The sequence below is a fragment of the Hylobates moloch genome, unplaced genomic scaffold (genome assembly GCF_009828535.3).
Source record: "Hylobates moloch isolate HMO894 unplaced genomic scaffold, HMol_V3 SCAFFOLD_13, whole genome shotgun sequence".
Lineage (NCBI taxonomy): Eukaryota > Metazoa > Chordata > Mammalia > Primates > Hylobatidae > Hylobates > Hylobates moloch.
In genome coordinates this window covers 55,303,240-55,326,987 of record NW_026652288.1, presented here as the reverse complement: position 1 = coordinate 55,326,987, position 23,748 = coordinate 55,303,240, and the positions used below count along the sequence as shown (strand labels likewise).

The 23,748-nt window shown below is 33.6% G+C and overlaps 1 protein-coding gene across 8 annotated transcripts in view; it reads right to left on the bottom strand.

The window, feature by feature from the left end:
* CNTN1 (contactin 1) overlaps window positions 1–23,748 on the bottom strand; it is a 402,152-nt gene that overhangs the window by 198,080 nt on the left and 180,324 nt on the right. Inside the window, exon 2 of one of the 8 annotated variants that reach the window (XM_032173712.2) lies at window positions 21,884–21,963. The exons of the other annotated variants lie outside the window; for them this stretch is intronic. The gene's annotated coding sequence lies outside the window, so the exon portion shown is untranslated. The remainder of the gene's footprint in view (window positions 1–21,883; window positions 21,964–23,748) is intronic. 8 annotated transcript variants of the gene reach the window in all.

Sequence of the window (23,748 nt, the reverse complement as noted above, 5' to 3'; positions counted from 1 at the left end):
TTTGAAGCCCCATTGATTTGGGGCTTCAAAAACCCGAGAACCTACCACAACGCCTATCATACGGGAACTGCTTAGTAAACAGTTTTTACATTCCTGAACGTATAAATTAGCAAATTGTTTTGAGAGTTATAACTATGCCACTTACCTAAAAAAATTGCTTAATATTTGTACAGAATATGTAAAGGGATAAATTGAAGAGACTGAAAAGAGAAGCAATGACATTCCAATTGCCCCTTTTCTTTCCTTCAGTTCCATTCAAACTGGACCACTATATTTGACTCTTAACAATTTTGTTTTGTTTTCTTTCAAATCACTTATCACATCCCCCATCTTTGTTTTTTCCTCTCAACATTATGGCTAAAATCTAGTTAATAAAGAGCAGTGATTTTAATTATAGGCCCAGCTACTTCTCACCAACCTATTAAAGAATCTCCCTCCTACTATAAATACAAGTATACAGATAGGAAGTGAATTTCCCAAGGCAGCAGGTTTAACCCTTATAGAGAATAACCTGAGAAGGAATTTTCAAATGGTTCAACTTTTTACAGCTTCAGGCAAAATACTTTCAAGAGATTTCTGCTGACTGGCTCCTTGGAGCGCATCCCTGGCACAGGCCTGCAGGCCCACTGGCAAGACGCTGTGGAGTGAACGAGTGGCAGGAGGGGAAGCAAGGCTGTGTTCTCTGTCCACATGAGTGTCCCTCCTTTGAATGGTTTTCTCCTAGATGCTAAATCAGGGGAAAGGATCTCTTCCTTTTGCTGCAACTGTCAAACTTGTTTTGTTTGTGGAAAGTCACCCAGCTTGTTATACTCTTACTTTGTTTATTAAACTGATAAAATGGGCCCATAGTCTCTCTACCAGGCCCAGTAAACCCCTTGCTGTCTTTCCTACCAATCAGCTATCTCTCCCCCGTGTTTCTGCAGTCCACAAAAAGATTAATTGTTGGCAAAAGAAAACCAAATTCTATATACTTGCTTTTTTTGTTGTTGTTAATCACATTTCCTTAAATTGTAATCGGGAGTCTAAAACAAGTTAAGATTGTAAACCATATCTTTATTTATATTTATGTTTACAGAAACCGTAGGTGACCAAGCCATGATTACAGACTGAATTATGTTCCCAGTACTACATTTGAACACTCAAAATAAGACTCTTAAAAATGTAAATTAATGTACCTAAAATCTTTTTATTTTCAATATATTTTAACATTTCTCTATGAAAAATTAGTTATTGATTTTTGAGAATATGAGTAATTAGAAATATATATATACAGTACACATATAAGGAAATGGGTAACACTATCACAGTTATTTTGAAATTTTAAAAAGTCTGTAACAGTGAATAAGAACACATAAATCATCACAAAAATTAATCAGGATATTAATAAGACTGATTTATCACTGTAAATTAGGATAAAAGACTCTTAACCTTTTATAAACATAAGCCCTTTTAATAATCTAATGAAGGTCATATAACATCTCCCCTAAATAATGCAAACCAACACACAGGATTTGATAGATCAATATTATGTTAAGTCCATGGGAATTGATTTAAAACACTGTGAGGACAGGGCCCATCACTGTCTGGTCTGTTTTTTTATCCCAGTGTCTTCTACCATACCCAAAACACAGAATTTAGCACTGTTTTGGAGCTTAGGCAAATATAGTTCAAAATGAAGCAAAAATTGTATTTACAACAATCAAAAAAGAGGATGCAGAACTATTATTTGCATACAGTAAAATTATAGACCAGGATATCAAAGAAAATGAATTTAAATAAAATATGAACATTAAGAGTTCAGCAAAGTGACTAAGCAGAAGATAAATATAAACTATAGTTTTCTTTTGTACTAACAATAATTTCTACTTAGAAATAAGAAAAATGAAGCCTCAGCCTGCAGTATTAACGAACACATGATTGATGACCTAGAAATACTTTTAATAATCAGTACAAGAAATGAAAAGCTATATTTATTGATAGACTTAAAAGAAGCATTGACAAATTGGAAAAATATACCAGCTCCTGATAACAAGACTCGATATTCTTAAGGTTTTCCAAAATGACATACTTTCAATCAAAGCACAAATGGGATTTCTCTAAACTTGAAAGAATAAGTCTCAAATTTTCTAGAGAAGAAAAATGGTTGAAAAGGACATTAAGACTATTTTGGAACAAATTATAGCTAATGCATACATAGCATTTACTACTAACCACTTTAAATGCATTTAATTCTCATTGGAGTTCTCACAGAAAATCTCTATGGTAAATGCTATGAATATCTCAATTTTACAGATAGAGAAATTGAAACACAAAGATGTGAAGTAGCTAAGGTCACACAGTTAACTAGTTGGCATGTTGGGATTCACAACCAAGCAGTTTAGCTCTAGAGTCCAAGTGCTTAAGTACTCTACCAAATTGTTTCTCAAGGCTAATAAAATAACTATAATCCCACCAATTGAAAATCATAATAAAAAGCTTCATAAAAAATGATGTTCTTTAAAGAATAAACAGATTCTATAAGAACTAACATTTTCTGAGCATTTATTGTGTGCCAGACACCTTACATGTATTATCTCACCCCTCACAAAAACCTTGATGTAGGTTCTTTCTTTGTGTCCCTTTTAGGGATGAAACACCTGAGTCATGTAGGTTAAGCAATCTGCCCAGGATTGTGGTGTTTCTGGTACTAGTAAGTGGTGGAATTAAGATTTAAACCAGGCTTACATTTATATTGCTTACATCCTCTATTTGTGACAGTGCTAATAGGTAAAGATATGAAATACCACTTAATAAAGGGCACTGAGGCAATTAAACAGCTAGAAAAAAATCAGTAAGTATTCTAATCTCACTTCATATATCAACAAAAACTCAGACGAATAAAAAGTCAAAATATAAAAATCAAATTAACTTACACAAACTTAAAAAGGAAATAAATACACCAACTCCTTGAATATAAGAAAATACAAAGGAAAAAATTTAAGTTGTATATATAAAAGTTATGAATGAATATTAAGGGCAAAATATAAATTGGGAAAATACTTCAAAAAGATTACAGACATAGCTATAAGGAACTCACAGTTAATATATGAAAGACTATTGTAATAGACTAATGAATAAAGAACATGTTAAACTTACATGAATGAACATACATGTATGACATATGAATAAAAAATGCAAATTAATGCTGTATATATATTTTATTTGATAAAATTTGCACAGCATGAAAATTAACAATACTTGATGTTTATGTGGATACAATGATTAATATTTTCCTATACTGCTACAAGAAGTAGTAACTAAGACAACCTTTTCAGGAAATAATTTAGTAATATGCATCAAGTGTCTTAAAAGTATTCAGATATTTTGATACAGTGATTCCTCATAGAGAAATCTATTCTGATTAAATAATTTGATGCGTTTACATATAATAGAGCAATATGATAAAAATATTAGGGAAGCCTTAAAATTACACTTTCAAATGCTTTATAATAATCAGAATCAGGAAAAGCTTATACTGGATTATGTGAAAATGCAGGGCTAAATATTAGATATTACGACCTCAATAATACATGGTACATAAACTAATCAAATAGAAGGCAGAAAATAAGGAAAAAGAAAAACAGGGTAATTAAAAAACATAAAATAAGATTTTAGAAATGCATCAAAGTACATAAGAAATTATAATAAATATAACTGGATTAAACTATTTTACTTGCTAAATGGCATTGTGTCAGAACAAACCTATAACAACCATTAGCCAACATGCCTTGAGTATTTAGAAGAAATAAACATAAATAACACCAAAGCATGATTATTTCTATAAGGTGGCATTATGGGCAATCCTTATAATCTTAGCATATTTTTTGTATATCCACATTTTCCTATGAAAAAGGACACATTAATAGAAATTACTACTAAAGCAAAACTTAACATGAGTTCATTATTGTATTTAAGTGCATTTCTCTTATAGTGATTATTTGGACAAAATATTATATGCTTACAACTTTATCCTTGCACCAATTAAAAAACAAAAGAATTCCTGGAAGTTGTGATGCATATAATAAACCAAAACTATTTCCAAATAAGTTTTAAATGAGCCTATAACAAATTCCCTCTGGATACACAGTTAATAGATTTTTTTTTGCTTTTTAAATCAGGACATGCTACCACCACACTTTCTTATTACAGGATGGAAGACAGCTCTGTAGGGGATCTCATCTTCAAACTGTGTTTCCTAGCAACACTCTTTAAACCAGAGTGTCTTTTCTTATATCAAACATTCACATCTGTGGAAAGTGCTCGAAAACTTTTCTCTTATCCTGTGACTAAACCATGTGAACTAGGTAGCAGGCAGCTGGAAAGGGAGAAAAGGAGTATCAATTCAAAAATCACTAGAATTTTCTTGTTTCCTTTGAGATATTATGACGCTTGTGCTTTAAGTTTGGAGAAATACATTTGCATTTATCTGTCACAGTTTTACGAATTTCATAATATTTTTAATTGTCAAGAATGTGGACTGAAAAAGAACAGACACCATGACTATATCATCCTCATTTTTCTCAGTACCAGAAATAGTCAACAAATAGCTGAGGAATACATTTAACTTAAAAAAGCATTGCTTGAAGTAGATCATTCTCAACCGTGAATGCAAATTAGGATCACCTGGGAATCTAAAAACACACCCCTCCCCTGGTACAAAACTCTAGTTATTCTGTTTGGAGTCAGGCTTGATTAAAATTTAGGCTTGAGGAAATCTTCAGGCGATTGTAACATATGGCCTAATTAAAAGCCTATATATTGTGCAAGACATATAGTCAGTGATGAATAAATATTCTGGAATAAATTACTGAAAGACGATCAAATGTATCTTAAATATTCTAGCTTGTAAGGAGATTTGCTCAAATGAATCAAATGTGCAGTTCAGATAATAAAACCACAAAGAAGCCAAAATGTAAAAATCAAAGCTTCATATGTGCAAAGCAAGTAAGAAAAAAATAATTTTAAAAGGTCTTTGCTATTATAAACTATTTTACTTATACTAAATATGAAATATGTTCAATTCAAAGCATTTTAATAGGAGACTATGTGTGCATGAATATTGACACTCATATTAAGCTTAGAAGGTACACCAGGTGGGCTTAGTGAAGATGGACTACTATTTTGAGCTCTGTCATATGATTAGGCATGGCATAGATCCTGAGAGATGGGCAACAGGAGAAAAAGGTCCAGATGAGATTATTTCCTCTGAAAGTACTAGTTCCTATTGTCTTAGAGGAAAGATTATCTCTAGATAAATATTCATATAACTCAGTTTTCTGTGTTTCGTGTTACAGAAAGTTTACAGAGAACTCTCTGGGAGAGTGAGTCAGAAACCAAAATCAATCTGGGACAATATATCATTTATTTTCATACTGGAATGGCTTTCAAATCATCTACTTTTATTGTTGTTAATGACACATGTTTCTTCTATGTAACAGTCTCTGAATCAAACTAAGAAAAGGCATAAATATACTGATGAGGTTTATTTAACCCATGTCTAAATAATCAGAACAAATCACTAATGGCATTTAAAGTATTCCAAAATGCTTGTTACTTCAACTTGTTCTCTCTATATCATTCCATATGCCTATTTTCCTGATACTTACTTCTTTTGTTGCCTTATCCAATCATAATCAAGATTAATGCTTGGGAAACTGAGAAGTGACCCAAATTTATTACAGAAAATTCTTTTTCTACTTCTCCCTATCAGTCCCTGTACTCCTTCCCCTCAACATCGGATGCCTATTAAAGCTCCCATCCTCCTATCTTCATCTCTTCCTTCCCCACCAAAGAAACCAATTTTTAAAAAATGCTGTTCTCTGATCACTCACAGTAAATTATAAATAGCTTATTAATCACTAAATATATACAAAAACAAATCACATTTTACAAAGAGGGCAAAATGGTCTAGACTTAACATATAGAAAGCAAGTCAATTTCTTCTCCAACTACACATTACTGATATGTGAAATTAGTTTTATCATTTTTTAAATCAGCGTCCATTATCCAGAACTCACATGAGGAAAAATGTAGACAAAATGGTAAATCCAAACCACCTACTCAAGATCTGCATGAATGGGTGTGGTAGTCTTTTATATGTAATGTTACTGAACTAGTAGCTGCAAAGCCCTTATCTATTTTCCATTTTCTGATCCTTCTTAGGAAATAATAACGCATTTTTGTAAGTCAATAGCTATAGCTATGATACCCAAAATAGGGGCCTACTGGAGTAGTCAATATTTATTAAATATATTTCTTAATTATTTATTTTGGTGAAGGGGTGCCATGCAAAAATAACTGAAAAATTAAGAGTGCTGTAACTTGCAAAAGTTTAGGAACCTCTGGCCATAGTATAGCCCTAATATGTGTAACTATGAAAACATCTACTATTGGATAAGCTAATAGACAATCACCAAGCTCTACCAGGTCATTCTTCAAAAAATTTTGCACATGAGTATCACCCTTTCCATTCCAGTTTATGTATATAGCTCAAATTCACATAATTTATAGCCATAGTACGTGGTCATTCTCTCTTCAAGTGTTCTTTCATCCAACCCTTTCAGCATAGTGCTATTATACAAAGCCCTGGAGTAAATATTTGGGTGGATTTACAAAACTTCTGCATTGCGCTTGTTTCCAGTACAACAATTATTCTCTGGGAAATAAACTTCCTCAATCCTCATTCTATGTGGATGTAAGTGGGAGCACATAGATTCTATGCTTATCCAGTTATAACACTAAATTACTGAATTCTTCTATTCACAGGAAGTGAAGGATAGGTTTGTAGTCTACTCCTGGTAAATCTGTGTAATTCCATCGTTTAAGCCCCAGTGATTGGCTAAGAGATAAGCTTCTGACCTTAGAAGTTCCAAGCATAGAACACAGTAACTTTACTCAGAAGCAAACCAAAGTTTCCCTCTCTTTTCTACTGGACTGAATGCTTTGAGGATATAAGCCTAAAACTGAAAAAAAAAGTGTCATAGAGCCTGAGAATAAAATAGAGTCAAGAGAAGGATAAAAACAAGTTCCTGATTAAATCATCTGTGTTCCAGAGTATTCGTAAAGCCCTATTTACTTCTGAACTTTTCAGTCATATGTATCAATACAAACCTGTTCTTTTTTTGGTCAGCTTTAGCTGGGTTCTCTGACACTTATTGTCAAAGGAGTACTAAGTGATGCACAATCTTTTACTACATCATCTACTTGCTTAAAAGTTTCTTTTTGCACGTAGCACCAATAGCAAATATTTTGAATAATGATTAAAATCTCTCCTTTCTAGCATTCTCACTTCTATATCATTTAAGCAGAAATGTATTTGTACTTGGCATTACAGACAAAGGTATTTATCATTATATCCTGAAAACTTGATGACTTTATTATTTTCTTTATAACCATTTACTCAGCAAACATATTTACATCCACTTAGGAAAGAATATTTTCCTACATCCCATTCAGACGTACATAAAAACTTACTAAAAGGAAATCCTCTTACTCAGATTTCCTAAATTGTAGAATTCACAATAATCTTTGGACCTCTAAAATCTAGTTGATTTTAGGTTTACTGATAATCAGGAAATAGTTGTTGAATAAATGAATACACTCATAGTATGTATCCACTATATAATCTGCCTTTTCCTTATTGCTAATCTGTTTTTTTCATTATACTTACATTATTTATGACTTTGTGTCACCTCAAATAAATTTGTTCCTTGAGAGTACACTCTGTATTACACCATTTTGTATTCCTTGCAGCAGTTAGCACTAAAATTCTTGGAGCAAAGGTATTATTACAGACATTTTTCACAATCTTTATTCAGCTTGTTTGATAAGACAATGCTGTTTATTTTCATGTAGCACACAATAATCACTATGAATTTCTTGCTTCTAATGAGTTACCTATTTTTTCTTTATCTTGATACAAATTTGTAAATGCCCAACAGAGAAAAAAAACAAGGACATAAAGTTTCACAAAAGGTAAAAGTCGTAATACAAGTAGGATTGATTGTAAGAAAGAATTTAAGTGTCTCTGTGAACTTCATATCCTGTCTTCTCACAGAGGACCATAATTTCCTCCTATACATAGGAAATCAAGAACAAAACTATGCATATTTTCTTATTCCAGCCTTCAGTTAGTTTCTGTAATTTCCCTCCTTGCTGCCTGACACATATCTTATTTTTTGGTGATACACTACTAGACTCTTTCTTGATTTTTGTCTCATTCCTTTCTTAATTTTCTTTTTCTCATTCCTAATCCCCATCATTTGGCTCATTTTGCATAACATATAAAAAAGGAGAGAGGAGAAGGAGAACATTCTTGGTTCAGCATAAAATGCTCAATTTATTTCTCTTTGGGGAATTTTATGTCTGATATTGCTTAGAAAAGCAGGATCTTTGTTGTTTTCTCAGAATGTTTGAGTAAGCTAAGGGACTTTAGAAAACACATGCCAGAGAAATGGCCTTTACTTAACTGTAGGAGGAGTATTGGAAAATCCTTTGGAGAAGTAGTAAATAAAATTCTGACGGGTGACTGGTTTTCGAAAAGAGCTGCTGACCAATGTTCTATAAATAAATAGTAAAGTGTGCTGTCTATAATATTTGATAAATTTAATATATATAATTAAAGTCATCACGGTGTCTTAAAATTTCAACATGAAAAACCATGACATTGATTTAGTTCTTGCACATGAGCCAACTCCAAGGCACAGCCTGTTAATCAATCTCTGAATAAACCAGGGCTGGGATATGTGACCTCACTGCCCTTCAGACTCCTCAATCATGTTGATTTTATTTTTGTAATATTATAATTTTATATGGACTATAAAAAATTAATTCAAAACAACTAATTGAAAGCTATATAATGTGAACAAGTCTCATTAACAAATAGAAAGTGCATTAAGCATGTAAGCCTTTGAACAACTAAAATGATCTCTTCCTTTGGAATCAAGTGCTTTTTCATATGCTTAGATTTCTTACTTTGATTCTTTCATAAAACAAAATATTGAGATCTGAAAGATAAAGAAGTTGGGTGTCACTCAAAAAATGTAAAATACTCTAGTAGGCCCCTATTTTGGGAATCATGGCGATAGCTATTGACTTACAAAAATGTGTTATTACTTCCTAAGAGGGATCAGAAAATGGAAAATAGACAAAGGTTTTGCAGCTACTAGTTCAGTAACATTACACATAAAGGACTATCACACCCATTCATAAAGATCTTGCGTAGGTGATTTGGGTTTACCATTTTGTCTAAACTTTTCCTTATGTGAGTTCTGGATAACTCACATTTAAAAAAAAAAATGGTAAAACTAATTTAACATATCAGTCATTTGTAGTTGGAGAAAAAATTGACTTGCTTTCTATATGTTAAGTCTAGACCATTTTGCCCTCTTTGTAAAACGTGATTTGTTTTTGTATATGTTTAGTAATTTTATGAGCTATTTATAACTTACTGTGAATGATCAGAGAATAGGGTTTTTTTTTTTTTTTTTTTAATTGTTTCTTGGTTGGGTGCGGTGGCTCACGCCTGTAATCCCACCACTTTGGGAGGCTGAGGCCGGTGATCACCTGAGGTCAGGAGTTCAAGACCAGCCTGGCAAACATGGAGAAACCTTGTCTCTACTAAAAATGCAACATTAGCTGGGCTTGGTGGTGCATGCCCGTAATCCCAGCTGCTCGGGAGGCTGAGGCAGGAGAATCGCTTCAACCGAGGAAGTAGAGGTTGCTGTGAGCCAAGATCGTGCCGTTGCACTCCAGCCTGGGCAACAAGAGCAAAACTCTGTCTCAAAAAAAAGGAAAAAAACTGTTTCTTTGGTGGGGAAGGAAGAGATGAAGATAGGAGGATGGGGTCTTCAATACATTAGGCATCAGATGATGAGGGGAAAGTTTACAGGGACAGATAGGCAGAAGTGGAAAAATAATTGCCTATAATAAATTTGGGTCACTTCTCAGTTTCCCAAGCATTAATCCTGATTGTGATTGGGTAAGGCAACAAAAGAAGTAAGTATCAGAAAAATAGCCATGTGAAGTGGTATAGAGAGAACAAGTTGAAGTAACATGCATTTTGGAATACTTTAAATGCCATTAGTGATTTGTTCTGATTATTTAGACATGGGTTATATAAACCTCATCAGTATATTTATGCCTTTTCTTAGTTTGATTCAGAGACTGTTACACAGAAGAAACATGTGTCATTAACAACAATAAAAGACGATTTGAAAGCCATTCCAGTATGAAAATAAATGATATATTGTCACAGATTGATTTTGGTTTCTGACTCACTCTCCCAGAGAGTTCTCTGTAGACTTTCTGTAATGTGCAATGCAGAAAACTGAGTTATACGAATATTTATCTAGATCTTCCCTCCTCCAATACAATAGGAACTAGTACTTTCAGAGGAAATAATCTCATCTGGACCTCTTTCTCCAGTTGCCCATCTCTCAGGACCTATGCCATGAGTCTATTTATTTGATTCTACTATTTGCAGTTTTAATCTAGAAGATATTAAATGCAATTCAAGGAAACTCAGGGTATTAACTTCAAACTTTTCTGTGGAAAACTGTCTAAATATGTCTGACCTTCACTGAGCCCAGAGTTAGATAATTAAATCTTAATGTTAGTCTAGCTATAACAGCAAATTGTCAGATGGTGACAGTTGTTGAAGGGAAAATACGCCAACTTGTTCAAGAAGCTCACAAACAGGAAAGTTCATACTCACAATTATTTTGGCGAAATTCAGTTCTTAGAGCAGCTCAAAACCAAGTGATTAATTGCAATGGAAAACGACACACTTGAGTGTCTAGGTTTTGAAACAGTATATAAAGACAAGTAGACCAAAATTTAGAGAAAAATAATGCACAGAAGCAAATATATTATTAGACTTACCACTTCTTTAATGAATGTATTGAATTCATTAAAATGATGCCAACATAAAGCTCTTCTATCAAAAAGTTTTGTTAAAAAAGGAAAATAATATTTGTCCAACAGATACACAATTATGTTTCTGTCTCAAGGAAGCAGAGAAATTTCCGGTTGCAGCAGGTAGGAAAAAACAAAGCTAATAACAAAAGTTATAATATATACATATATGTTTAATAGGAAATGTTTTGGTATAAAAATAGACACATACAACTTTTTAAATAATAATGGGATAAGATATTTAATTTCTGTGATTATTTAAACATATTCTCCTTAATAGACCATTATATTCATTGGCTCTAGTATCCTAAAAATATCTGAGAATAAAGGTGGCCATATTGATGGTTTAGTCAAATTTCTAATCAATAAGAAACATGCCTCTAGGATGTGGATATCATCCAGTCTTACTTGGTTAATTTTTTCATGGGGTTCTATGGGTTTAAATGGAACACTATATCCAGTTTACTATACAAATTGTTGGGTATTTTTTCTTCAAAGCATTCTTGTTACTTTGGTTTCAAGTCAATGAACATCTCATTAGAAAAGTATGCTTCTTTGAATTTGGTTTTAGAAATGTTTAAATATTTGAAGTGTTTTCTTTCTCACATTCCATGTCTAGTAAACAAAGCTAGTGAGATGGTTGCATACAGATATTAATTTCCTTGTAGGGTGCTTTGCAGATTAGAAAACCTTAAACTGTTTTCTGGGTTTTTTTTTTTTTTTTTGGCTTTTATTAAATGATGTCAGCAATATTTAACCTGTAGCTATTTTGTGATCTCCAATTTCTTAGAAATAATATTCATATCAAAATTAAAAATATTGGTGGTAAAATCATCATTGGAGATAAAAAGTAATGTTACTTTGAGATAGACACTGACCTTTTGACCTTTAAGGGTGATCAAAGAGAGAGGTGTTGGCCAGTTAACACAATTTCCTTAAAAGACGGGAATAAGTCAGGATGTGATATGGCCTAGTAATTGCATTCCTTGGTGTTTATTCCAGAGAAATGCAAACATACATTCAAACAAGAATTTGTAAATAAATATTCACAGAAGCTTATATTTAATAGGCAAAAAAACCTGAAAACAATCCAGATGTCCTTCAACAGGTGAATGTTTAAACAAACTGTGGTGCTTACATGCCATGGTCTACTATAAGCTATAAATGAAGTGAAATATTTACACATGCAACAGCCTAGATGAATCTTCAGAGAATTTTGATAGATAAAAAAGGTCAATCCCAAAAAGATATATATAATGAAATCCTATATAATGGGATCCCATACTGTGTAACAGAATCCTATAATATAATCCTATATAAGGGAATTCCATTATATAGTACGCAACCTTTTGGAATTGACTTTCCATTTATATAGAATGTTATAACGTTCCTGAAATGACAAAATTACAGAAATATGGAACCGATTACTGATTGTCAGGGGTTAAGGAGGGGATGAGCAGGAGGGAAATGGGTGTGGATACAAATGGGCAACAGGAGGGATCATTGTGGTGACAGAAATGTTCAGGATCTTGACTATATTAATGTCAACCCTGGATGTGATGTTGTACTATGGTTTTGCAAGATGGTACCCCTGGGGCAAACTGGGTAAATGGTAAATAGTATTACAACAACATGCAAATTTACAATTATCTCAGAAAAAGAAGTTTAATTAAAAATCAGATTAAACAATATTTATGTCTAGACTTGATCCCCAGCTATTTTGAGTCAATTTATCTGGAGAGAGGTTTAGGCATGAGTCATTATATTTAAGTGTCCGGATGATTCTAATGTGCAGACAAGATGGAGAGCCGGTCCTAGAGCACTCTTGCATATATGTGTGCCCAAAGGCACATGTGGTTAAGACAGCTACATCTTGGCCTCATTACCTTATTTTTATTTCCAGGAACACCATGTACCAGTTGTGTCAAGTTGACCCACTTTCTTCATCTGTACATTGTAGATAATAATAGTTCTTACTATGAGATTTTATGAGATTAAATGATTCAACATATGTAAATCATTGCCTGAGAAGTAAGCATTAGAAAGTGTTTTATATTACTTTTATCATCGTTTGTTATGCTATAGCAGTTTATGAAATAGTAAAAGTTTTAAAACACACCTAAATATACATCAATTAGAGCGTGGATGAATGAACTGTAGTTTCATTCCTACAATGGACTTCTGCTAGTTTCACTGCAGTTTCATTCATAAGTAGTGTATAGCAGTGAAAATAAATGAACTAGAGCTTCATTTATCAATTATGATGGCTTTTGCAAGTGTCATATTTATCATAAAAAGCAGGTTACAGAAAAAATGCAGTTGGTCTCATCCATTAAAAAATTTGAAAATGTTTATATTGCTTTATAATATAGACATCTGTAAAATAATATATACATCTATAATGAAAGAACAAAAGCATGCATGAGAAGGATAAATACTGAGCTACAAAATAACATGTGCTTCAATTGTATTTATAATATTCTATCCTTTAAATTTCATTGTGTCTTTGATATTTATTATCACTATAGGTTTTTGTATATCTGAAGTATTTCCTAAAAATAAGGATAACTAATATGTATTTGTATTTACTAGGTTGTGTACTAAATTCTTTATATAGATTATTCATTTTATCCTCCCAATAATCCCATAAGGTACTCTTATTATTATTATTTACCTAATTTTATAGATAAGAAAACTGAGGCAAAGAAAGTTTTAGTAATGATCCCAAGAACACATGGGTTGGGAGTGGTAGAGTCGGGATTTGAACCCAAACTCCTGAGTATAGTGCCTAGAACATGGTAGGCATTTACTAAATAGGAGGTACCATCATTTCTAGTGGAAAGAATACAAGATTTTCAAATCAAATAGACATGGGTTTTAAGGTCAGCTCCCAGTGCTCCAGTTTTCCTGTCTCTATATGTAGCAGGTGATTGGAAGGATGAGAGGTAATGTACTAAAGGGCCCAGCACACAGCAGATATTCCAATAGTTGATAGCTATTGTTACATATTTAGTTTGGGGCAATGAGGAACCATTACAGATTTTTAGTCTACAGAGTAATAAACTGACAAAAAAAAAATGTAGAGGATGAAAGAGTGGAGAAATTTAGAATTGAATTATGTTTTGGGTTTTTACAGATAAGGCCTTTAAAACATATTGGTACATCTTAAAATTGTATTGTATTCTAAAAGGAAGATCCTTGGGCAAGTATCATGGACTGCAAAAACATATGTTAAGGCTTTTCATATCATTATAAATATCCTTTGGCCTAACACACTAAAACTTAACAGGAACATTTGGAAGAAGCAAAGAAAAATTGCTAAAATTTTACATGTTTTGGTTTAAAAAATATTTTAGCAATCAAACCAATGTGGAGAGTCTATATTATGTTTTAAAATACATGTATTATAATCAAAAGCTTAACCCAGGAAACCTCTATCAAAGTTGTGTTTAATAAAGAGGATTATAACTATTCTTTGAGACATGAGTTAAGCTTATGTCTTATACATTTTATAATACATCATATTTCATTACATATAATGTATAATGTGACAGGAAATCAAATTGCTAAAATTTTCAGGAATATATACTAATGATAATTCTTGCAATTTGTGTGTAAAAAGGTTAAAATAATTTGTATATCTTATAGCACGTTTTAGAATTTTTACTTAGGCACTTTCTGTTTCTTACCTAATGCCTCTCTGTCTTCATTATAATATGTTCTACTTTCTGTAAGAATTTAGTCACACGATTGTGATACATTTATTGGGTTCCCAACTACTAAAATGGCAGAGGAGAGTAGACAGCAGCATGGGGTTGGTGTCAGCCTGACTGGGGTTTAAGTCCTGGACGGGCTGCTTACCCCCTTATGGTTTGAGGCAATTATCTTTCCTCTCAACCTGTTTATGCATTTTTAAAAATGCGGTAATAATAGTACCAGGCTTATAAGGTGGCTGTAAATATGCAACAAGAAAATGACTATGAAAATGCTTAGTACAGCCGGGCACGGTGGTTCACGACTGTAATCCCAGCATTTTGGGAGGCCGAGGTGGGTGGATCATAAGGTCGGGAGTTCAAGACCAGCCTGACCAATATAGTGAAACCCCATCTCTACACAAATTATCTGGGTGTGGTGGCGTGCACCTGTAATCTCAGCTACTCAGGAGGCCAAGGCAGTAGAATCGCTTGAACCCGAGATTCAAGCACCAGAAGTTGCAGTGAGCCAAGATAGTGCCACTACACTCCAGCCTGGGTGACAGAGCAAGACTCCATCTCAAAAAAAAAAAAAAGAAAGAAAGAAAGAAAGAAAAAATGCTTAGTACATGCAATACAAACTATTATTGTAGATAGTATAATCAATATTTCAAAGGCCATTTGAATATCAGAGGCATTTCACTAAGCCCTCTCAAGATAACTATATAGTTAGAAATACTCAAGGCAGGGTAAACAGAGCATTTCATTTATATTGTGGAAGCCTTTATTTGAGTCCACACAAATTCATTTAATGATTTTGATACTTGATATTGATTTGTTACACTTGATATAACTATACACTAAAAGTGTTTAATTTTGTAAATAATGATTGTGATTTTCTGCATCATGATAGGGAAAAAAAATACACACACACACACACAAAAACGTAACAACGGAAAAACCCTACCAAAATCTCTTAAGCTCAAGGTCTGTGCTGACTGATTAAATATGTAAGACCTTCTTAAAATTCATTTGGTATTTATAATAGCTCAGTTTTCTCTTACTATAAAATCAAGATTCACGGTAGATGACTTCCAAGGTAACTTTGAGAAAGGGGCCCCATAAAAGTAAAAATAGTTTTTTATCATTTCCTCTCAAAAAGTATCCAATCTCATTCAGTGGTGGACAAAGAACAAATATAAATTCACATTTTAGGAAAATAGAAATACCTTTCATTTCTAGAAATCACTCAATAAACCAGATTTTTTGTGTGTCAAGTTTTTCCTTCTCATAGTTGGCCAAAAAGTCTGCAATTTTTCTGTCAAACCACCACCAACAACAATAACCTCCAGCCAAAAGAAAAATAACAGATGAGTATTCAAATTATGTTAGAATTATGCAAGTTGGTCTGACTCACTCCATTGAACATGATCATTTTTGGCCAAATTAATTCTATTTTGGAAATGTAAAATGCAAAATATAACCTTAATATTTTATACAAAACATTTTACCTCTTCCTCTCTCTCGTTGGGGATCATTTCAGAGAATGAAACTAACATTCTCTCAGTTGATCAACCACAAAACAGAGATTACTGATTATCCTTCTCTCCATTGACATCCAATCTATTAGCAAGATGTTTAGAGTCTAGCTTCAGAATGTCCCAAATCCAACCACTTTGCCCCATATTTCCACTACTACTGTAGTCCAGGCCTCCCAACCGACCTCCCTGTAGTCTACTCTCTACAAAATTGCTTAGAATGATCTTTTAAAGGGTAAGCCATACTTCTCCTCTCCCTAGAGTCATACGATGAATACTTATTGACTTCTCCTCTCCCTAGAGTCATACGATGAATACTTATCGCAATTAGGTATTATATAAGTAAGTCCCGGAGTATTCAATATATCTCAGCTCCAGCCTGCTTCCTGAACATAGCACAGAACACCATACCCTGTGTTTATCATCCTCTAGCTTCTTCTTCTGTTTTTTGTTTTGTTTTGTTTTTTTCCTCTGTAACAGATCCAAGTCACTGCTTAGGGATTTCTCACTAGTTACATAACTGACTCTCAACAAAGAATTGTCTTTTATGGCAGCAGAGAGAAATATGAGTTAGGATTATTCCAGGGGATAAGAAGTTGTGAGACACTGGTTTATGTTTATCTGGCCTGGCAGAATCCTCACTCGTCTCTCTCCTCCAGGTAGACAGAGCACAAAATTCAGGTATGCTTCAAGGAGGAACTGCATCTATTCACCCACTTTTATTCTTAGATACTTGTTTGCTAGCTCTGTATAACACAAGATGGAAATATCTGTAAACCAAGGATGTTGTAGTTCTCATTAGTCTTTCCACTCAGACCAATCCTTTATGAACTGGCCAAGCTCAACGATAATAAACTTATTTATTTGTGTGTGACAGTGTGTTTGGGTTGGTATGTGTGTGTGTGTGCATGCATGTGTGTGTATATGTGTGTGTATTCTGCATAAAAACTTCTTTAAATCAGCAAGAATATCTCATAAACTTCTGTCATTTCTTCACCCAGACCTTTCCTTACCATAGCGTCTATGTTAGTAGGTACTCAATAAATACTGATTAAAATTTGATTTATTGATTTCCCTCCAAAAAGTGAAGCCCAGAACTGCTAGAAATGTTAGGTTTGGAAATGAAAATCTCTTATGGCTAGAGTTATATACCAAGTCTCCCTAGACTGCAAATTAAACTATACATATAAATTATCTTATTTTTGCCTCAAGAATTGAAAAAGAGATCCCAAATGAAATGACAATTTTGACAAAGATGTGTTTTGTTACAATAGATTCTGCCATGAGTAGTCCCATTTTCCAGTAACTCAGTCATTTTATGTTATTTTTTTTGCTTTATTCCTTGAATAATTCTAATGGAACCTGTATGTATTAGACCGTTTTTATGCTGCTGATAAAGACATATCCAAGACTAGGCAGTTTAGAAAAAAAAAAGAGAGATTTATTGGACTTAGAGTTCCATGTGGCTGAGAGGCCTCACAATCATGGTGGAAGGTGAAGGAACATCTCACATGGCAGCAGACAAGAGGGCTTGTGCAGGGAAACTCCCATTTTTAAAACCATCAGATCTTGTGAGACCCACTCACTATCACGAGAACAGCATGAGAAAGACCCACCCCCATGATTCAGTCACTTCCCACCAGGTTCCTCCCACAACACGTGGGAATTGTGGGAGTTACAATTCAAGATGAGATTTTGGTGTGGACAAAGCCAAACCACATCAATGTACATTTTAAATGAGAAAAATAATCATTGTCTTCGGAGTATATTATTTACCTTTGAAACTCAAAATAATTTCTTTTCCATTCCAATATCTTCACTAACAGACAAGATAATTAGTGGTTCTAATAGTTCATTTGTGTTTGGTTTGCAAACCATGAAAGCAACATGTGAAAAACCACTATAGATTTTGCAATAGGTTTAGCATAATAACAAGCATTGTTTATCAAGAAACTATATACCAATATTTTCCTATGACTATAGTTCATTCTGATGAATTGACTATAACAATCTATGTATATAAAAAAGGAATGAAGACTGGACACGGTGGCTCACAGGTGTAATCCCAGCACTTTGGGAGACTGAAGTGGGCAGACTGCTTGAAGCACAGGAGTTCAAGATCAGCCTGGGCAACATAGTGAGACACCTGTCTCTACAAAAAATACAAAAGTTAGCCAGGCATGGTGGCATGCACCTGTAGTCCAAGCTTACTCTGGCGACTGAGTTGGGAGGATCACTTGATCCCAGGGAGGGAAAGGCTGCAGTGGGCTGTGATAGCTCCACTGCACTCCAGCCTGGGTGACAGAGAAAGACCCTGTCTCAAAAAATAAAAAAAGAGGAATGAAGCGATGGATTTAGTATCCTGTCATCCTTATTTTTATTCAATGTTTAATACATATATTTGTGTCCTTAGATCAAACCTTAAAGAATATCACTTACATTATTATTGTATATCACTTAAATTACTATTGTATTATTTTGTGTTTATAAACGATCAAAACATTCATTCATTAATGTAGCATTTTATTCAAAATTAATAGAAATCTAATCAAAGATTTTTTCAATTTTCACAGAAATATTGACTTTAATATTTCTGAAAAAAGTCTGAAATGAATAATGACAGTGTAGTATCAAAATCTCTAAATAGCAAATAACTAACTTCAAGATCCATAACTCAAGCAAAACTGAGAAGTGGGTGAGGTTTTATTCATATGACAACTCTTTTTAAAGCATCTATGATTGCTTTCTAGCACAGCACCAGTGGCGGGGGACATGTGAGGTTACAGCTGCTGGGAAGAGAAAACACAGTTGGTCTCAATCCACACAGAATTTATAACTGACTGCAAGTAGAGACAAAGACCATGAAATTTCAAGGACAGGTGTTCAGGCTGGGATGCAGGACCATCAGCCACAGCATCAATGGCAGCATATCACCCAGAGGGAGCATGTGCAGAAGCATCAAGAGGAGCAAAGGGGGCAATTTTTAAGGAGGTGAAAGTAGTTCCAGGAGGCTAACGCAGAGTGCAGGGGAGTTAGGTCTATGGAAGTGAAGAGTAAAGAAATGCTACTGCTAAGGTCAGTTTTCAGCATCCTTAACTACCTTTTGTAGACTTTACAGAAATTATTATAGCGACTGTTCCTCTGGCATTCTGGGTTCAGATTCAGTTTGAACCACGTTAAGTACTGACTCAACCTGAATTTCCGCTCCCATCTACCAAGGATGTAATTCTCTGTAATCCCATTTAGCAGACTGGATTAGAAGCTTTGCTTTGAAATTTTACTTAAAATTTTTCATCCAAATTAAAATCTTAATGATCTCTGTATAGAGAAAACTTAGCATTCAAATGGCCTCCTAGTTCTAATAAATAAAAACCTTCCATCTGGATAATTATTTTTATTGATGGTGGTGAAGATCTTATGCCCAGAGAGAAAGGAAATACATTAGAAATAAAAATAAACAAAAGAAATAGAAGCTATTATCTCAAGAAATAAGAAAATCTAAAAGATCTTAATAAGTTGGGAGTTAATAACACTTTTAACTTCTCAAAGCAAATAATTTCTCCAGTAGTAAAGCTAAAACCAGAAATTACAACAGGTCCCAAAATCAGGTTCAAAGCTAGGATGTAATCCAGTGGTGTTTCTAACCACAGTAGCACAAACATAAAAGTACCACCGAAGATATCAACAAAATGATAATAATAATAATAAACTCAGAAAGCCCATCTTTACTCTTCTCTCCCTTTACAGAAAGGAACCAGTGTGGCTCCATTTTATATTAGTAAACATTTAACAAAGTAAAGAGAAAAGTAAAGAGAAAAATTCACCCTCGGAGAGCAGAGCATGAATGAGTTTCTGGAGACTTCCCTCACTGCCAGAGTGGAAAAACTTCACAAATTATCTGTCCTAAAGGATTCTAGTATTTCTGTAGACAAGTTACTTTTTAAATTGACAAATAAAATTTATATATACTTGCCATATACAACACATTTTGAAATATGTATACACTGTGGAATGGTTCAACTGAACTAATTAACAAGCATTACCTCACATACTTATTTTTTTTGTAGTGAAAACACTTAAAATTGACTCTTAGAGATTTTCAAATACAATACATTGTTATTAACTATAGTCCCATGCTGTTGAAATTATTCCTCTTAATTAGCTGACATTGTGTGTCCTTTGACCAATATCTCATAGAAAGTTAAGTGATCTTTGTATGTCATCCAGCCTTCCATTTTATTAATGGTAGATATATTTTTCTTTCCCCTGCCCCAGCATTTAGGTTAGGGGCATGTATGGATGCAGATGGGGTGTGGGGACACCTTGTCTTTTTAGTTGCTATGTCACTAGGCCAAGTGGATGCATTTCCTGACTTGAGAGTTCTTCAACTTGGAATTCAGTGATTTATGATTGAACTCCTTGGACAACAAGGTACGTTGAATGTGGAAAAGAGATACTTGATAACTAGAAGTTTGAATGATGGTAGAGACTTCTGGTGCTCACCAAGTAACACTGTGCTTGTCTACATTTCCCAGCTTCTCTTAGAGTTAGGTGTGGACCACATGTCCAAATTCTGACCTTTTGGGATTGGGGCAAAAGTGATGTATGTAACTTTTAGGCCTGGCCCTTAAAAACATCCTGCATAGAAAGACTTCACAAAGTTATTTCAGCTGAATCACAAAACAAATACACAAATGACCAAAAACTAAACAACAATAACAATAGCAAGGTGGAGAAATCAGTATCCAGAGTTGCTATGATGTTATTATCTAAGACATCTAGTTATCAATGTAAAATATATAAAAAAATAAACAGGTGAGTGAGATCCACAAATGTAAAAATTATCAACAAAATATTAGCAAACTGAATCTGGCTAGATAGGTAAAAAGGATTATACATCATAGCCAAGTGAGATTTTCCCCAGTAACGCAAGGTTAGTTTAAAATGCAAAAATCAATTGATGCAATACATCATATTAATAAAATAAAGAACAAAAACCACATGATCACCCTGAATAGATGTAGAAAAAGCATTTGACAAACGCCAACACATTTATAATAAAAATGCTTACTAAACTAGGAATAGAAGGAAACTTTCCCAATTTGATAAAGAGCATCAACACATAATCTACTGCTAACATGTTAAAGATGAATTACTGAATACTTTTCCCATATGATCAGGAATAAGACAAAGATGTCTCTCTCACCACTTCTATTGAACATTTTACGGAAAGTTCTAGACAGAGCAAATAGATAAGAAATAGAAATAAAAGAAATCCAGGCTGGGAAAAAAGAATAAAACTATTTTTGTTTGCAGATGACATAATCTTGTATTTAGAAAATTCTAAGGAATCCACTAAAAAATTTATGGCTAATAAATGAATTCAGCAAGCTTGCAGGATAGAAGATAAATATGCAAAAATCATCATATTCTATATACTTGCAATGAACAATCTGAAAATACAATTTAAAAATAATTAAATTTACAATAGCACCAAGACGAATAACTTAGGGACGAATTTGATGAAAGAAGTGCAAGAAATTTACATTGAAAACTACAAAACATTGTTTAAGAAACAAAAGGCCTAAATTAATGGAAAATCATCTTATGTTCATTGTTCAGAAGACTTATCATATTTTTACATCTCAATATTCCCAAGAGTATTCTACAGACTGAATGTAATCCCTTTCAAAATCTCACCTGACTTTTTTGCAAATTTTGACAAGCCGATCTTAAAATTAATATGAAAATCCAAGGGACCCAGAATATCCAAAAGAGTCCTGAAAAGAAGCACAAAGTGGAGAATTCACAGTTCTAAATTTCAAATTCACTACAAAGTAACAATAATCAAGACAGTGTAGTATTGGTAATAATAGACATATAGATCAATAGGACAGAGTTCAGAGTATGGAAATAAGCCTTTACCCTTATGGTCAATAGATTTTGAAAAGAATATGAAGACAGTTCAATGAATATATGGTACTGAAACAACTAAATATTCAAATACAAAAAAAATAAGTTTGGACCCCTACTTCACACCATACCACAAAAAAATGATTCAGAATGAGTCATAAATCTAAATGTAAGAGCTAAAATTGTATGTTTCTTGGAAGAAAGCATAGGAGTAAATCTTTGACCACGAGTTAGGCCAAAATTTCTCACATAGAATACAAAAAGCATCAAGAGAGAAGCAAAAATAGAATTAGACTTCATTAAGTTTGAAAACTTTTGAGCATCAAAGTATATCATCAAGAAAGTGAAGAGACTACTCACAGAATAGCACAAAAGATTTGCAAGACATATATCTAATAAGTGACTTGTACCCAGAATTAAAAAAGAACTCTTATAACTCAATACTTAAAAAGACAAAAATCCCAATTAGATAAATAGACAAAGGATTTGAAGAGGCGTTTCTCCAAAGAAGATACACAGATGGACAATGATCACATGAAAAGACATCCAAATCATTACTATCATTACTCATTATGAAAACGCAAATCAAGCCCACAATAAACTATTACTTCACACCCACTATGATGGCTTTAATAAAAAAGGCAAGAAGAAAGTTTGGTGAGGATGTGGAGAAACAGGAACCTTTATTCATTGCTGGTGGAAATGTAAAATAGTGCTGACAGTTTGGTGGTAACTTTGCCTCCAAATTTAAGAATAGAGTTACCATATGCCCCAGCAATTCCACCCTTAATTATAATAAAAACACATATCTACACAAAACTTACACACAAATATTCATTGCTGCATTGTTCATAATAGCCAAAAAGCATAAACAACTCAAATGTCCGTCAGCTAATGAATGGATATGGAAAAGGTGGTATATTTGTACAATGGAATATTATACAGCAATAAAAAGGAATGAAGTAGTTATACATGATACAACATCAGTGAACCTTGAAAACATTATTCTAAGTGAAAGAAAATTCATAAAAGGTATGAAATCATATTGTACAATTTCATTTACATGAAATGTCCAGAATAGGTAAATCATAAAGATAGAAAGTAGATTAGTGATTGCTTAGGGATAAGAGGAGGGGATGGGGGCAGAATGAAGCCAACACATATAGAGTTTCTTTTAAGGGAATGAAAATGTTCTGAAATTAGATTAATGATTGCACAACTATAAATCAGTGAATTGTACACTTTAAATGGATGAATTGTAGGGTATGTGAATAATATCTCGATAAAGTTATTAAAAGAAAAAGAAAAATAGGACTGGGTGTGGTGGCTCACACCTGTAATCCTAGCACTTTGAGAGGCCGAGGCAGGTAGATCACCTGAGGTCAGGAGTTCAAGACCAGCCCAGCCCCCCATCTCTACTAAAAATACAAAAAATTAGCTGGGCGTGGTGGTGGGCACCTGTAATCCCAGGTTCTCAGAGGCTGAAGCAGGAGAATTGCTTGAACCCAGGAGGCAGAGGTTGCAGTAAGCCGAGATCGCACCGTTGCACTCCAGCCTGGGCAACAAGAGCAAAACTCTGTCTAAAAAAAAGAAAAAAAAGAAAGAAAAATAGATCCCACCTAATCCTCCAGCCCTTTGTTGTTCTATACAGC